The sequence below is a fragment of the Amblyomma mixtum genome, chromosome 2 (genome assembly GCF_055824585.1).
Source record: "Amblyomma mixtum isolate Tamu chromosome 2, ASM5582458v1, whole genome shotgun sequence".
Taxonomy (NCBI): domain Eukaryota; kingdom Metazoa; phylum Arthropoda; class Arachnida; order Ixodida; family Ixodidae; genus Amblyomma; species Amblyomma mixtum.
The window spans coordinates 217,302,728-217,319,579 of record NC_143013.1 but is presented as its reverse complement, the minus strand read 5'-3'; the positions used below and the strand labels follow the sequence as shown (position 1 = coordinate 217,319,579).

The window sequence follows — 16,852 nt, the reverse complement described above, 5'->3', positions numbered from 1 at the left end:
TGTCCTTGCGCGCCTCGGCTATGCGATGGCCGAGACCACCATTAGGAACAGAGTAATATTCAATGCCTCATCTGTCCTCCTAACCTCACTAAGCCCTATGACATCCCATTTAATACCGGCTAATTCCTCCAATAGCACTGCTAAGCTAGCCTCACTTGAAAAGGTTCTTGCGTTAAACGTTGCCAGGTTCAGTTTCCAATGGCGGCCTGTCCGGAGCCAGAGATTCTTAGCACCCTCCGCTGCGTCACAGATCTGACCGCCGCCTTGGTCAGTTGCTCCGCAGCCGCTGGGGACTGAGGGCCGAGGGTTAATTGGTTTGTTCATAGAAGGTTGTGGCCAGGTACTACACCAGGGTAGCCAAATCCTGTTCTGGTGAGGAAGTGCGTTGTCGGTTCTGGTCACCGAAATCAGGCCGCACTCCAAGCCTGGTTACGCAATTACATCGACACGCGGAGTTTTTTTTTAATCCGTTGGAGAATTGCGTGGCACCAGGTTCGAACCCCGGTCCTCTTGCACGCGAGGCGGATGCTCTACCTCTACGCCATCGCTGCACTAGCATCGTGGATTAGCAGATAGGCGAGAACTAGGTGTGGGATTCCTCATTAATCAGGATATAGCTGGCAACATCGAGGAGTTTTACAGTATTAACGAGAGAGTGGCAGCTATCGTAATTAGGCTTAATAAAAAGTACAAGCTGAAGGTGGTGCAGGCCTACGCGCCTACATGAAGCCATGATGACCAGATAGCTGAAAGCTTCTATGAGGATGTGGAATCGGCAATGACCAAAGTAAAATCACAGTACACTGTACTGATTGGCGACTTTAATGCAAAGGTAGGTAAAAAGCAGGCTGGAGACAAGGCGGTAGGTGACTATGGCATAGGTTCTAGGAACAGTAGGGGAGAGTTATTAGTAGAGTTCGCAGATAGAAATAATTTACGGATTATGAATACCTTTTAAAATAACTTTTTGTTGGGCTAGATGGTGCATGTTTGTAAGAAAAGAACAGTAGCGCAACCAAGACGAACACAAGAGAGGACACACAGGACTAGCGCTAATCCTGTGCGCTAGTCCTGCGTGGTCCTCTCTTGTGTTCGTCTTGGTTGAACTACTGTTCTTTTCTTATGAATACCTTCTTCCGCAAACAAGCAAACAGGAAGTGGACGTGGAAGAGCCCCAATGGTGAGACTAAAAATGAAATAGTCTTCATACTGTGTGCACACCCTGGCATCGTAGAGGATGTGGAGGTCCTCGGTAAGGTCCGTTGTAGCGACCACAGAATGGTAAGGTCTCGTGTTAGCTTAGACTTGAAGAGGGAACAGAGAAAACTGGTGAAGCGAAAGGCTATTAACGAGTTAGCATTAAGAGGGAAGGTAGAGGAATTCAGAATGTCGCTGCAAAACAGATTTTCAGCTTTAACTGAAGAAGACGACCGTAGTGTTGAAACAATGAATGATAATCTTACAGCTATCGTTACAGAGTGCGCCGCAGAAGTAGGTGGTAGGATAGTTCGACAGGATACCAGCAAACTATCTCAGGAGACTAAAGATTTGATTAAGAAACGCCAAAGCATGAGGACGTCTAACTCCACAGACATGATAGAACTAGCAGAGCTATCGAAGTTAATAAATAAGCGCAAGGTAGCCGGCATAAGAAAGTTTAACATGGAGAAAATCGAGCATGCGCTAAGGAACGGATGTAGCCTAAAATCAGTGAGGAGAAAACTGGGCATAGGTAAAAACCAGATGTATGCGCTAAAAGACAAACAGGGCAATGTCATCAGCAATATGGATAAGATAGTTGAATTAGCCGAAGAGTTCTACACAAATTTATACAGTAGCGAATGCAATCATCAAGTTACTGAAGGAGGCAGTCGAGCACACCAATGGGACATCCTGCCAGTAACGAAGGAGGAAGTGAAGAAAGCCTTAGGAGCAATGCAAAGAGGGAAAGCAGCTGGTGAGGATCAGGTAACAGCAGATTTGTTGAAGGACGGAGGAGAGATTGTGCTACAAAAACTAGCCACCCTTTATACAAAAACTAGCCACCCTACAAAAACTAGCCACCCTGTATACGCAATGCCTTGTGACCTCGAGAGTACCAGAAGCTTGGAAGAACGCTAACATTATCTTAATTCATAAGAAAGGAGACGTCAAGGACTTGAAGAATTACAGACCAATCAGCTTATTGTCCGTTGCCTACAAGGTAATTACTAAGGTAATCGCTAATAGAGTCAGGAGAGCCTTGGACTTTAGTGAACCAAATGATCAGGCAGGCTTTCGTAAAGGATACTCGACAATAGACCACATTCACACTATCAATAAGGTGATAGAGAAATGCGCAGAATATAACCAACCCCTATATACAGCCTTCAATGATTACGAGAAAGCATTTGACTCAGTGGAAACCTCAGCTGTCATGCAGGCATTGCGGAATCAGAGTGTAGAAGAGTGTTATGTGAAAATATTGTAAGATATTTATAACGATTGCACAGATACTATAGTTCTCCATAAACTCAGCGATAAAATTCCAATACGGAAAGGTGTCAGGCAAGGAGACACGATCTCGCCAATGCTCTTCGCTGCCTGCTTACAGGAGGTATTCCGGGGACTGGAATGGGAACAGTTGGGGATAAGAGTTAATGGAGAATACCTGAGTAATTTTCGATTCGGTGATGACATTGCCTTGCTAAACCACTCAGGACAAGAACTGCAAAGCATGATCAATCAGTTAGGCAGGCAGAGCAGAACGGTGGGGCTAAGAATTAACATACGGAACCAAAGTAATGTTCAACAGCCTAGCAAGGGAACAGCAGTTCGCAATTGATAGCGAGGTGCTCGAAGTAGTAAGAGAATATGTCTACTTAGGGCAGGTAGTGACCGCAGATCCGGATCATGAGAGGGAAATAACTAGAAGAATAAGAATAGGGTGGAGCGCATATGGCAGGTTCTCTCAGATCATGAATCGTCTCTTACCTATATCTCTGAAGAGAAAAGTATACAACAGCTGTATCCTACCGGTACTCACCTATGGGGCAGAAACGTGGAAGCTAACAAAGAGGGTTCAGCTTAAGTTAAGAACAACACAGCGAGCTATGGAAAGGAGAATGATAGGTGTAACGCTAAGAGATCGGAAGAGGGCGGAGTGGGTGAGGGAACAAACGCGGGTTAATGACATGTTAGTTGAAATCAAGAGGAAGAAATGGGCTTGGGCAGGGCATGTAATGCGAAGGCAAGATAACCGCTGGTCCTTAACGGTAACGGAGTGGATTACAAGAGAAAGCAAACGTAGCAGGGGACGGCAGGAAGTTAGGTGGGCGGATGAGATTAAGAAGTTTGCGGGGATACAGTGGCGGCAACTGACAAAGGAGAGGGTTACTTGGAGAGAAATGGGAGAAGCCTTTGCCCTGCAGTGGGTGTAGTTAGGCTGATGATGATGATGATGATGAATATTCAATGATGAAGAGCGGGCGCGGATCCACGTCTCCCGTATACCACGCAATATGCTTCCGAACTGACATCAAGCCAGAAGACAACTGCATGCACGCAGAATTCAGGAGTGCTGCCGGGAGAGGAGACGGGCCCGAGTACGTGCTATGCACAGATGCATCCCTGCTGCCAGGATACAGGGCAGAAAAAACTGGTAGCCGAGACCGAACGCTCTCTGATGCCGAGCCAACTTATAACGGGTCGCAGTTATAACGAACGCTCGCTTATTATGAACAAGTGTGGAGGTACCCGCAAAATATGTATTAAGGCAATGGAACTGCGTCTCAGATAAAACGAACAACCGTGGCTGCACTACTCGGTTATAACGAAGAAGGAGGCGCCGTAAACTAGCCCCGCCGTCTAGAAACGAGCACCTCCCGGAAGCGCGCATACCGAAAACCTCCCAGCTCCCGTGGTCCCCCCCCTCCCCCCCCACCCCACACACACACACAAAGAAAGTGAAAGTGTCGACTCGCCCGAGAACAATAAAAAGCGGCATAGCAATTGCTGCTAACCGCTGACCAAGAGTAACCGGCAGGCTGCAAAAGCGACCGGTGCGTGCGTGCGTACCTACCGGTGGGTCAAAGCGCCTAAGGTGGAATCAGAGGCGCGTTAAGCGCAAGGCAGGGGGAGCTTTGGAAGCGAAAATATAGTGCACACGGCCAGTTACAAACCAATGATAGCGATTTTAGAAGTTTGAATATCATACACGAGATAATGCTGATTTTTTGCGCTGCTTCCGCGTGCAGACAGCAGAGCGTCCTAGCCGCTCTTGTGTAAAGCGATCGAGCAGTACTCACCAATTAATTAAAATTAAAATTAGACAGTAGCCGACAGCTCTCGAGTAAAGTGCTAGTTGCCATCTGGTCTGTAGGTCTATGCGGCTTTAATTCCATGCAGAGGTTCCTTCAAGAGCCTAGCTGGTGTGGCGAAGATGCGCAACTCAAGGGCTTTAAATAACAGTGGCGCATTCTGTACCTCCTGCGCACACGTTCACTGCGGTAGCTTCATAGCTGCACACTTGTCGAGGATTGAAGACGAGGATTCCGACCTACCACTAGTTGTATTGAGCCCTCATTTGCTGTTGGTATTACCTGTCCTTAAAATGGCTCGACCGCATAAAGTATCTCGGTAAGCAGCCCATGACCGTTCTGGAGAGCTTAGAAAGCGGCCTAATTGGCTGTGTTTAAGAAGATTAAGTTTAGGTTTAGGGGGTCTAACGGTCCTAAGTATCCCAGGCTATGAGAGACGCCGTAGTGAAGGGCTCCGGAAAGAAACACAGCCACAACACTCTTTAAGAAATAAACGCCACTTTTGTGTGGCTCTACATTTTTTTGCTGTAATTGCAAAACTCCGCTTACTACTAACTGTGGATTCAACGAACATAATCCGCGTGACCATCACGTTTGTTATAAGTGGGCTCGACTGCATTGGGGCAAGAGCCTTGGGTCTCGCATACACCGACCAAATTTGGACCCACAACTAGACTAAACCGATTGAGAAGAAGCTGTAAGCTCCTCCCTAAATATAACCCCCCACCCTTTCTCGCAGGAACGGAGACCGACGAGCGTCTCCAAGCTTCCGTGACACCGACTTCCCCCATTCTACGGAAAGAACAGGACGGGCGAAAAAAGCAATGGACTAAAAAAATCATATAAAACCAATGAGATTCATGCGGCGGTGTACGCGTTAGTATTAGAGTCTACCTGCCGTTTGCGTCTCCTGGATGGAGCTTCAGCTGCAAGATGATCTATTTGCGTTTTTGAAAATGCTTTTACCATGGGTTTGTGGTGTCTTGTGGTAGATTCTGGGGGTGTCTGGGTGGGTGGTGGGCGGAGCCTTCTGGAGGCCGGGTGGAGGTCGGCGGAAGTATTTGGAGTGGAGGTTGGAATGTGGGTGTTGGTGCATGGTTTTAGTGGGAATTTGTACCTTCTGTGCCCGAAGAGTGCCTGAAAGGCGGAGGCTTCATATGCCAACTGAAGCGCCATGCAGTTTTATTGATAATGAGTGTTTGAATTCTAACGCATTTAACAAACGTGATTTCATTGCCCGCGCTGCCCGTGATGACGACAGGGAGGGAGGAGAAAGGTGGGGCTACCCTATGGAGCGACGCTGGTGCCTCTCCTCTGCCTTCTGCTGCCGCTTCGAGCGAAACCGGGAGGGGAAGGGTCGCCACGGGAAGGCGCCGGAAAGCAGATGTGCGGCCTTCGGCGGGCGAGGCAAAAAGCTAATTCCCACAGCTTCAACTGATGCATGCCATCTGGCCGTGGACATGGCTCCATACGGAACGTGAGCGTAGTGTGGTTGCGTGAACTTGTTCCCTAACCGGTTTCAGATTTTCAACTCTGAATACGTGCACAGCATCATCCTTTCGTTCTTGACACCATAAAGAATACTAGGTAACAAACTCACCTACGAACCTCCTTCCGATGCATCAACAAATGACGAAATGAATCAGTGGACGCAGTGATGTAGACGCGGGATTGTGGCCAAAAACATAAACCTACAGTAATGGTTAAAAATAGGCCAGTCTATTACTGCGTCTGCATGTCTCATGCGAAAAATGAGAAGAAGCGGATGCAGCGAAAAAATGCGAACAGGCTCAAGTTTTTCGCATACTCGATGGAAAATTTTCATCATGTGTCTGCTTTCGAAAGCAACTAAGTTTCTCGTAAGACCAGAAGATGGAGGTAAAAAAAAAAACGCATTGCCTTGCTATATACAGGCGAATTAGGCAAGTGTACATTTACTCTTACGCAGATCCTAAGCGTTGAGCGAGCATGCACGGATGTGTTGACCTTGAACTTAGTGCAGGCGACATGCCCGTCTGGTCAGAGACGATGCAGCAACTTGACCACATTGTTTGTTATAGGTGCTTGCAGGTCACTGATTTTCGCAGTTCATTAGAACGTCCACATTTGTCAGAAGTTTAGAGCCCAAGAGGTTGGCTTCTAAACGACACCAAGTGTATTGTAATGCACCCTTAGTGATCAACATCTCCTGAAGGTAACAAGATTTTTGGTCCTGCCGTATTCAAGTGTAGGACATCCTCAACTGGTACAGGAGCACCACTACAGGGCTTAGAAGCAAACTCCCTGGGTTCTAAACTTTTGACAAAGGGTGTGCAGTGGTCATAGTTTTTCTTCGCAGGAAGGTAAAAAAAAGCCCTGACAATCAGTGCGAATCATGAAGTAAAGTATTAATTTAACATTAGTGCTCACCCCTGACGGTGGCGGATGGCGTTATGCAGTCCTTGAATCACCTTGTGACACGTTGTACTACCTCTCCACTTTCCTATTCCTCTAATCCGATTGGCGACCACGGTTTTTCTCTCGACGCCGGTCCCCACCCTGCGACTCTTCCTCTTTGAACTTTCCTACGCCATCTTATTCCCTCATTTCTCCTTTATTCTCCTTCTCGTCTTCCGCTCTCTGAAATTTGCATTCTCGCTCCCGAGGCTTCACCCGTCGCCGCCCACGCCGGACGCTTTTTGAGCAAATGGTGGGTCTAGTGCTAACGCTTTAAAAGGGCAACTATTTGTCCTGCCATCATTGGCCTCCAAGAAAAGGAAGATTCTGCCGAAATAGCCCCGACAAGAAATGAGGAAAGACGGCATTGGGGCAGTTTTCACTCATAACAAATGAAAGGCTTCGATCTGAGAGCGGCCCCTGAAGCTCAAACAAGTTCCGTTCTGCCGTTTGTGCGAAATGTGAAGTTTCTCTCTGTATAAACAAAGGAAGAAATTATATTTAATGCGCCTGCCGGTGCATGCAAGAAAGCTCGCTTTACCAAGTATAATATGAACTGTAGTTCAGAAATCAGCTCACAATTTTGAGATTTTTCGATCCATATTGTCATTTGCATTAAAAAAGCGAATAAACAAGCTATCTCATTTCTTTGCCGGTGTAAATTGCAAACCCGCTTTTCTCTTTTGTTCCACTTCCAGTTTCTGTCTGCGGCAATTTTAGTTTCAGGCAATATGGTCTTTTCTTTTCCTTCTAAGAGTCGAAGCCAATGTGTCTGCGAAATTTATGAGCTTGAAGTTCGGTGAAGTTTCAGCGCATGGTGCTGGAGAGAGAAAAACATTAATATTGCAGGTGCAGTTCGGCCGGCGCAATTAACAGGCTTAAAAAGTGTGAATATTTTTATAATAGTACACCTTGGCCATGTCAACCTGTTAATAAGTAGAGGGCCATGGTTTATTAACTTCTAACGTTGTCCTCTACTTTGAGCGTTTCACAGTAAAGCGGAGTTTTGGTTGGTTGTTTTATTATTCTTTTACAAAAAGATGATGTGCTAGAAAGACGGAATGCGCAAGCTGTAATGTACTATTGCATCGATTTTAAAAGTGTTACAATAGGTGGCAAGAAATCGATCACATTGCTTTCTGTTTATTTTGAGCCACTACCTCCTACTGGGACTTAGGCTGGTGTACAAAGAGATGTACTGAAAAAGAGAAGCAAACCCGACGTGGAACTAGAGTGCAGGTTAACAGCAAGTATAGTTAGAGTTTTCTCTTTTCAAGCTTCTGCAGTGTAGTGCACTGAAGTAATTTTTAAATATAGCTTCTTCGCAATTTATTATATGTCTACGCTAAGTGTTAATTACGCTGCATTTTATTTTTAAATAATTCACTGCTTGCGCAGATAACGTGCCGAGGTACTTTTGAGACTGTATTTGCGTTTATGTAGTGGACCACTCCGCAACATATCTTAAAGCAGGCCTAGAAAATTCTTTCCGGCTTATAGAACATTACATCCACGTTAAGTGCTCAGAAGGAATTTTCTTCTATTTTGTGTGAAAATGAAAAAATCACTCCCTCGCTCTTCGTTACTGTTGACTCCTTCAGTTACAACTTGCGGTGGATTCAAAATAACGGCACATTGGTAAACCAAATTAATGAATCAAAATCGCCTAAGAGCAACATGTGCTTACAGAATATAACAAGGGAAACTATTTTTCACAAAGACATAAGGAAACATCGGTATTGGGTAAGCAGAGAACGGTGCTGCAGTGATAGCAGAGAGCGCGAGATGCAGTGATAGCAGTATGTGTTCGCCAACTTGGGCCCGGGTAGTTCGGCTCCACGGCTGGTGCGCTTTCGGTAGTAGAGCTCTGCTTGCGTGGTAGGATAGGAAGGCACTGTCCCCAGATGCTTTCCAGTTACTTCACCTGAATGACGGTGGGCGTCTCTTCTTTTACGACGATGACTAAAGAAAAAAGACAAGGCATGGTATGAGGCCTACGATCTACGATAAACAGAATACTCAAGAAAAGGCAGGGATATAGAATTCGATGAATGAACAAATTAACGGCACAGACATGGCAGAAAATAAAGTTAATGGCGCTGAGACCGAAACAATACAATGCGACTGGTGACTACGAGCCCCAGATGTTCTGGCTCAGAGCAAAATACCGTTTCCCTCAATAATGGAAGAATACACCAGACATTCTAATATATTTTGTATTCCTCAAACTGTTTAAATTTGGAACATGGACCAGTCGCTTCGCCCAACACCTTTCGAAAAGTTTTTGAGAAAGCTATTAAATCATGTTTCATGTTAAGTTGTATTTGCTGTTGTGCATCTGTATTCACCCCTGCCATGCCTCAGATTGAAACATCACTATTTGTAAATACGAGGGGGTACCCAAAAGAAACCGGACTAATTTTTTGAATCGGCACAGCTTCTGTGGTACCGCGTTTTGCCGCTAGGAGCGCATAGAACGAACATATCAGAGTCAGTAAGCCGAGTGCCGTCGCTGAAGGAGGTCAGACTAGTTTAGGCAGAGTTTTAAGAGTGACGACTGTTTTGTGTGAGTGTCGTTTTCGCAATGGCTGATGTTCGTTAACAGCATGCGCCGGTGAAATTCTGATTTTTTCTCGGATACAGTGGAACGGAAACTCTTGAAATATTCAGAAAGACGTTCAAGGACGATGCTATGGGGACAACTGAAGTGTTCCTGAATTAAATCCTGAACAAAGCAACAGTCATGCCAATGGAAAACTTCAAATTCATCTCGCCTCAAGAAAGCTCGTCAGGTGAAACCAAACCTCGAAACAATGCTGATTTGTTTTTTCGAAGTGAGAGCAGTCGTCAATTCAGAATTTGTTCCGCAGGGTCAGACAGTTAACCAGGCTTTCTGCTTGGATGTTTTGAAAAGATTGGGCAACAGTGTTCGGTGGAAGCGGCCTGATTTGTGGCAGACGGGTGACTGGTTTTTCCACCATGGCAATGCCCCTGCTCACACAGCCCTGTCTCTACGACAAATTCGCACCAAAAATGGCATGACCTCTGTTCCTCAACCCTCATACTCACCCGACCTTGCCACGTGCTACTTTCTTTGTTTCGTAAAATGAAAAGACAGGTGAATGGAAAGCGTTTCGCTGATGTTGCTGAGGTGAAGAAAAAAACGACGGAGGGACTGTCAAGCATCACAAAAGATGAATTTAAAAAATGTTTTGAAAAATGGAATGAAAGATTCGACAAACGTATTATTGTAAGTGGAGAGTACTTTGAAGAATATTAAAGGTCTGTGCTGAAAATGTGAACAAATAAGTTCAAACAAAAATAAGTCCGGTTTCTTTTGGGTACCCCCTCGTAAGTATAGCCATCAGAATTCAGTATGTCTGGAAACAAAGATACAACAAAGATAAATTAAAGTGACAATAGCTCAACCTCAGATAACACTACTACATATGTAATGCGGTACTGTGATCCCCGAGACACCATTCAATATCTTATTACTTTGAACGAACGTTGTGGAAAGCGTATTTTGTTACCTGGTTCTGGTCACTGACTGTGTTGCCCAAAGACTATAACGACGGCAAAAGTTTGTTCATATGTTGTAGCTCAAAGTATCTAAGATACTCATGGTCTTCCTTGTGAGGTTCTAACAGTGCGGTCAATGATGAAAACGCCTCAAGGCGTTGAGCACCTCCTAAAGCAAGTGGTCACGAGGCATTTGCAGTCCTCGTAAGGTGGATCATAGCGCAAGCATTTAACCAAGCTTATTAAAGAAAGCTGGAAAACGCTAGTTGATAAAATTTAAGAACAGTATGAACCGTCGTCCAGGACACGATGGACGATAGCGACGTTCCACACCATGGCTTGAGTGAACATCTTGGGCCTGGCCGTTGCGGTAGTTTGCATTGGTACAATGTGCAGATCATGATCTATTGTCTGAATTAATCTTGAATCATCTCGCTTTTCTGTAGCGTGAGCTACATTGGCCACAGTCTCGCCGTTTCGCGTGCTCCCTCCGTCGACCGTACTGCGCATGCGCGAGGAGCGAGTGACGTCACTGCCCACAGCTGGCGCGCCTCGCCGCGCTCGCTCGCTGCTGCCGCCGGCGCAGAGCCACGTGACGTCACTGCGCACAGCTGGCGCGCCCCGCCGCACGTGCTACTGCGGATGCGCGAAGAGATTGCGCCACGTGTCTAAACGTGGAGAGATACACAGTCGCTGCGCCGTGTTTCATAGAGGGCAGAGAGAGTCAAGCCGTTGCTAAGCGGCACAGGATACTTGAAAATCCCAACTCGTCGGACCCGGAAGTTAATCTCAACCTCTCTCTCGGAGAAAAATCTCAACCCATCGGACCCATGGCAGTTGGCCGTTGAGCATAGAAATAACGAACGGTAGAATGAGCGTAACAAGGTCAAACATGCGGCGGAGACGCTAGAACAAAGGGAAGAACGGTTACCCAAGGTTTAACAGGGGAAAACCTAACTACTAACAACAAGCTTAACCAAGATATACCAATATCTCACGCTACGTATATCCTGTCATGGCAGAGCTAAGCCACTGCCAAGTTTTTTGTACCTCTAGTCTCAATGAGGTTAAGAACCCATTCGCCAGCCGTCACTCCGTCTGCTGCTCTATCGTATGTGAGCAGCGCACTGCAAAATAGGAGGACAAAAAAAAAGGGGCGAATGCTGGTGGAACAGTTCCCTTTAGTGGATGTGAGACGATTCTTAAAAACGCCAACTAATGCAGTACTCTCACCTTTCGGCGGCTGTTTTTTAATGACGATAGTTGAAGATGAGCTTGACATTTGGACGAGGACATTTGCGGAATCAGAAGATCCCCCATCAACCACTATAGTTTCGCCTAAAACAATGCGATAAGAAACCGTTGTGTCGTCTTTTATTGCACATAAGCAACAAAGACTATTGTGCGCCAAGACAGGGTTTAAGTGCTTACTTTGCTGTGATTTACAGAACAGAGATTTTTCAAATTTACGATTTGTTTAGGATATTTGCTTCCTTTAAAAACTTAAAAACGCATGCGCATATACAAGCAAACTTTCGCAACACTTTGTGAGAAGCAATGTGTTCATTGTAAAATGGATTAAAGCAGTTTTTCTTTAGTTTTCCGAGTTTGTACTTGAAAATAAAAGGCGGCAAACTGTGAGTTTGTGTCTGCATATGTCACATAAAAGGGCGTCGTGTTCTCTTAGTAAAGAATTTTGTACAACTTGTGCGTGTCCGATGCGAAGACGTCATAAGGTTACTTCGTTAAACGATCCTGATGTTTGCATGACTTCCATTCTCGCAAGGTATTCTTTAGAAAGTGCATTATTTCATTGTCCCAAGTATTCTGCCATTTATCTTTCAATTCGCTCTATATTAACCTCATGCAGTTTGTAGGGGATGTGCTCGCTTTCTTGATTTTGCGATTGAAAGCTCGTGCACCCCGTGTCTGCTCTCTCATTTCCCCGTATCCCTACATGAATCGTGCAATGTAACGCTGTGAGTTTAGGTGACGGAATCAGAATAGATTATCCTATTTTCTAAGCTGTGATGTATTATTTTGTCTACAGCTACACACGCTGCATGACATTCGGCAGCAGGAATGTATGCAAATTTTGGCAGCCTTATTATTTTGCTTTTCCCCAGTTCTCTTGTATTAAAGACCTAATTTGCTGTTTTGGAGACGTCAATATCATTTTTTTTTGTAGTTCACGTATTTTTGAAGTAGTGCGAGGTGTTCCTGTAATATGTGTTAATGTGCGGTTTTGTTGTGTAAGTGTGTTAGTGTGGTCACATACAGCAAGAAGGCTGTAGCATGGTGGATCATGTACGAGTTCAACAACGCCCTTCACCAACACTACACACCGTCTGCTGCTCTCTCGTTTGAGGAAAACAAACTGAAAAATCGGAAAACAAAAAAGGGCCGAACGCTGGTAGCAGAATTCCTCTTAGTGAATGTGAGATATTTAATTCTCACCTTTAGGTGGCTCTTTCTTGATGATGATAGTTGAAGATGAGCTCGACGATGGGACGATGACACTTGTGGAATCCGAAGATCCACCATCAACCACTATAGTTTCGCCTAAAACAATGCGGTAAGGAAACAAAATCTTGGAAACAAAAATTGTGAATAAGCTGTCGAGAGACTGAATTGCTTTTCTATTGATTGAGAGAGCACTGAGACGCTTCAGCTCGAAGTTATCTATCTGTTATTACTCAGAATTAAGGATTATAATGATTTGAAAAAGCATATATAGGCGTAGCCACAATGCGTACCCGTCAATCAAGTTGCACTTAGTATCTTATATAGCATTTTTATTAACATTTGAAGAACAGTCGCTTTTTTGAAATGCAAAAGTTCAAAGAATGAGCAGGAACAACAAACATTCTTTTGTTCTGGCTCATCTGAAAGAAATGTTACTATCCACATTGATTGTGTCGCACCAATTAGCTCTTTGATAACGTCCACTTCGTCAGCGCTAAACGTGGCCTCGCAGAAGCAAATAATATTAGTCATAACAACCTTTCAGACAAGTGTAATAAAGGGTTAACGTAGGAATTGATACAAGGTGGTACATACAAGGGGAACAGTCAAACACACAAATTACAGTGCAAAACAACTTCTGTAGTTCTAACAGCTTCAGATGCAGCAGGTAATGCAGATCTGAGAATCTATAGAAGTGCAGTGCTTGAGAAACACTATGAGCTTGTAGCAGTGCCACATCTTGACTGCGGAGCGTACGAGGTAGACAGAGATAAAAAAGCCGCGTGGCTCCAAAACTCGTGCCTCAGGACAAGTCGGTAAGTTTAAGTTTCACCAAACTTCAAGACAGCCACCTACGTTTTTTCTTCGTCAAGATTCCCACGGCAGCCCTCTGCAGCCGTATTACCTCGGGCCATCTCACGTGCTAGAGCGCCATATAGCATCCTATATCACCGACACAAAAGGCTCCGTCGACTTGCTAGCCCTGGAGCGGCTGAAGCCGGCCTACCTTGTCAATGACTCCATAACTCCTCAACTTCCTGCTCGTCCCTTCGCAGTGACCGCGGCCTGACCTATCTTAGTTCACTGGCGCCAGCCCCTTACTCTCTCTCATCGCCCAGCTCCTCGCTAGAGGGGTAGCCCTGCAGCAGCGCCACCTCTTCACAGCGGACTATGCGAGGAAGACGAATACACACAAGCCGCTTGGCCACAAAGCTCGGGCTTCGGGTTGGAAAGAGGACGTTAGAATAGCACCTGCTCTGGAGTCCAGCAGACGGCTGGGTACGGGCCCTCTCGTCTCTGCCTGCACTGTGCAAGCTAAATTTTCCCTCCTAAGCTCAGGTGATTCAGCCATCTTTTAACTTATGACAATGGTATTTTGTGCAATGCAAGCTAAGGCGAAAAAAACTCACCGAGTGCCACGCCAAGCAGTGCAAGCGTCAGGAGTAAAATGAGTGATCGCCTGCTGTTCAGCATTTCAGCTGACCTTGGACTCTGGCTGGAAGGGGTAAGAAAGCGAGATATTTACGTTACAAGCATTCACGACAGCTGATTCCTCAAAGTAGGTAAAGGCTATGTTATGTGGCAATGGTTCTCACGGAACACACAGGAGACTCGAAAAAGAATTTAAATTCGGTAGTTTGTGCAAGGGGCCGAGAAGAAACAGAATACAAGGACAAAAGCATGAAGTAAATGATGATCCAGGCTGGTCAATATCTTTGAGGCAATCATAGCAGTTCCCTCGGGCCTCAATCCCGTCGTTCAATAACACTACTCTGAGGGCATGTCAGGCTGCCCTGTGCTCGAAGATGGTGAACGAGCTAAAGTTCTGGCACCGACTTCTCATTTTCACACCCCTTCTCTTCACCCCAAAAACCGACATGAAATCCGCCCCACCAATCTGACCTTCTACGACACGGTTTGGGAACACGAAGCACTTCCAACCGCCCAACCACCCATCCGCCACACCACAAGAGCCACATGTGAACATAGGTTATCCCTCCCCTTTCCTGGCCACCAGCTTCTGATGGTTCGGCATGATCAGATCTTAACCAGTGCTAGCCTTCTGAATTAAAAGCACCACTCTTAAAAGCAGAAATACATTACTATAAAATTTCACTCCTGTCTCTGACGCTCGGACTGTCCTCGTCTGCTCAATAATTTGCAAAATTGCCGTGCTTTTCTTGTTCTTCCGGGGCGATTGAGTTCTGCACAGGACGAGGGACCCTAATTGTGCATGCGAATCTGCTATCTTTCGAGGGTCCCTACAACACCTAAGACAGAAAGGCAGCAGGACAACCTGGACACGATGCCAGTATAGAGCCTAATACTGTTGAGTAGCTTTCAAAAGAAGATAATATCGTCGTGTTATTTAGACGCAATGAGCCTACAGACATGGTTTATGAACACTCCCTACTGTTGCCTTCAGAACTAAACACTCGTCGTTATGAAAAGAGGCATTTGAAAATTTTTGAAAAGCTTCCGCGATGGTTGCCAGTGCTTATTAACTGTGACCATATGTGAGAAAGCTAATATCTAGTCGTCACAAACACACTCTCAGCATTTCAATAAATGAACAGGCTAGGTCATCAGGCAAGTTAGCAAAAAAAAAGTGGTGTTTAGCGTCAAAGCAGAGTCTGCGATCAGCAGTGCATATTTCCGGTTTAATTTTTATTTGTGGCCGCAATGACAAAACTGACTGAGGCAAATCATCTGCTTGACAACCTTGCAGTTGAAAACAGACTCTCGGACGTCAAAAGCAAACTGCTTGTTTTACGATCTGTTGACCAGTTTCCTAAGAGAATGGCTTAAGTGAATCATGTCGAATTGTAACTTCATGCGCAAGTCTGTGTCGCATTTTTTATTTCCTAAACACTGGCTGTGTGACCATCATACTGGGAAACAGTCGTCTGCTGCATTCGTTATAAAAAAAAATGCACAGCGCTGTGTTGCTTGCTACTACGACTTCAGCGCGGATTTCTACAAACGCTGTTTTTGTGCTGTAAAGTACACTTTATATGTATGCTAACAAAATGTTTTGAATTTTTTATTCATGGTATAAGGCTGAGCTGGCAAAGAAAAGTAGCCATTTTTTTGCCTCTCATGCATATACTCTACCAGCACAGTTCATTCACTGCAAAGCAGAAGAATATACGACTGCTATTCGCAGTTCCATGCTTCTACCACATCGGTTTTTAGTGACGTGGGACACCAGGTTAGAAGGAAAGCCATCGTAACATATGTGCATTTTTCATGTACCCTCCTCTCAGCTTGCCGTCTTTGACCTGTACAGATGGCTGCCTTAAAAACACTCGCGTGCACAGAAATTTAGTAGCTTTTGTAGACATCCGCTCATCCAGCTATTGAAGCACTGTACGCATCCGGGCGTTCCCTTGCAGCGGAAAGGTTTCACCCCAACGGGCAACGCGCATCCGGTGTGGCTGTTTCTACGGCTATGCCTGTATTTTTTTTTATGTGGTACTGTGTTAACGCTTAATGATGTCTGGATTCTGCACTCCGCGGCACGTTTGTGCTGACGTTACCGATGGATATAAGGGCAGGGCCTTCATCTGCGAACTAGTTTGGCTTTGCTGAATTGTCTATAAAATAGTGGCTCCTGACTTGAGCCGTTAACGGCGGGTAATTTGCTGGTCGACTGTGGCATATGCTGCTAGATTTTGTTTAGAGTCTCGCATGAAACGAAATAATATTGGTTGTGTGCTGCTGGAGTAATCTTGAAACCATTTGCTTGCTTATATATTTTTTCTGAAGTCTAGTGAAGACGCTTTTGTTGATGACATTCGATTCTTGTAAATTGCTTTTGAGTTAATTACATTATGAGTTCTCTGACGTTTGCACTTCAACTGACATCACCTTCATGGTGTCTTTAGCGTCAAGGACGCTGTCATGACATGAAGTTCAGTTCCAGAAAAGCACGCTAACGATCTTTTGGGAAATATACCTGGAAACAGAAAATATCGAATTGAAAGTAGCTAACAGTAGGCAACTATAAGGCGTCTGGGAACCTCTTTGACAAGACGCAATGTAATAAAGCCACTGCATGGTTTTTTTTAAATGTTAAAGCAGAGATACAAAGTGTGTATTTGTCTTAAGTACCTATAGTGCTACTCTAA

At 45.2% G+C, this 16,852-nt stretch overlaps 1 pseudogene; it reads right to left on the bottom strand.

Moving 5' to 3' along the window:
• Window positions 1-8,117: 8,117 nt before the first annotated feature.
• LOC149362570 (uncharacterized) lies at window positions 8,118-16,598 on the bottom strand (annotated as a pseudogene).
• Between the last annotated feature and the right edge of the window lie 254 nt (window positions 16,599-16,852).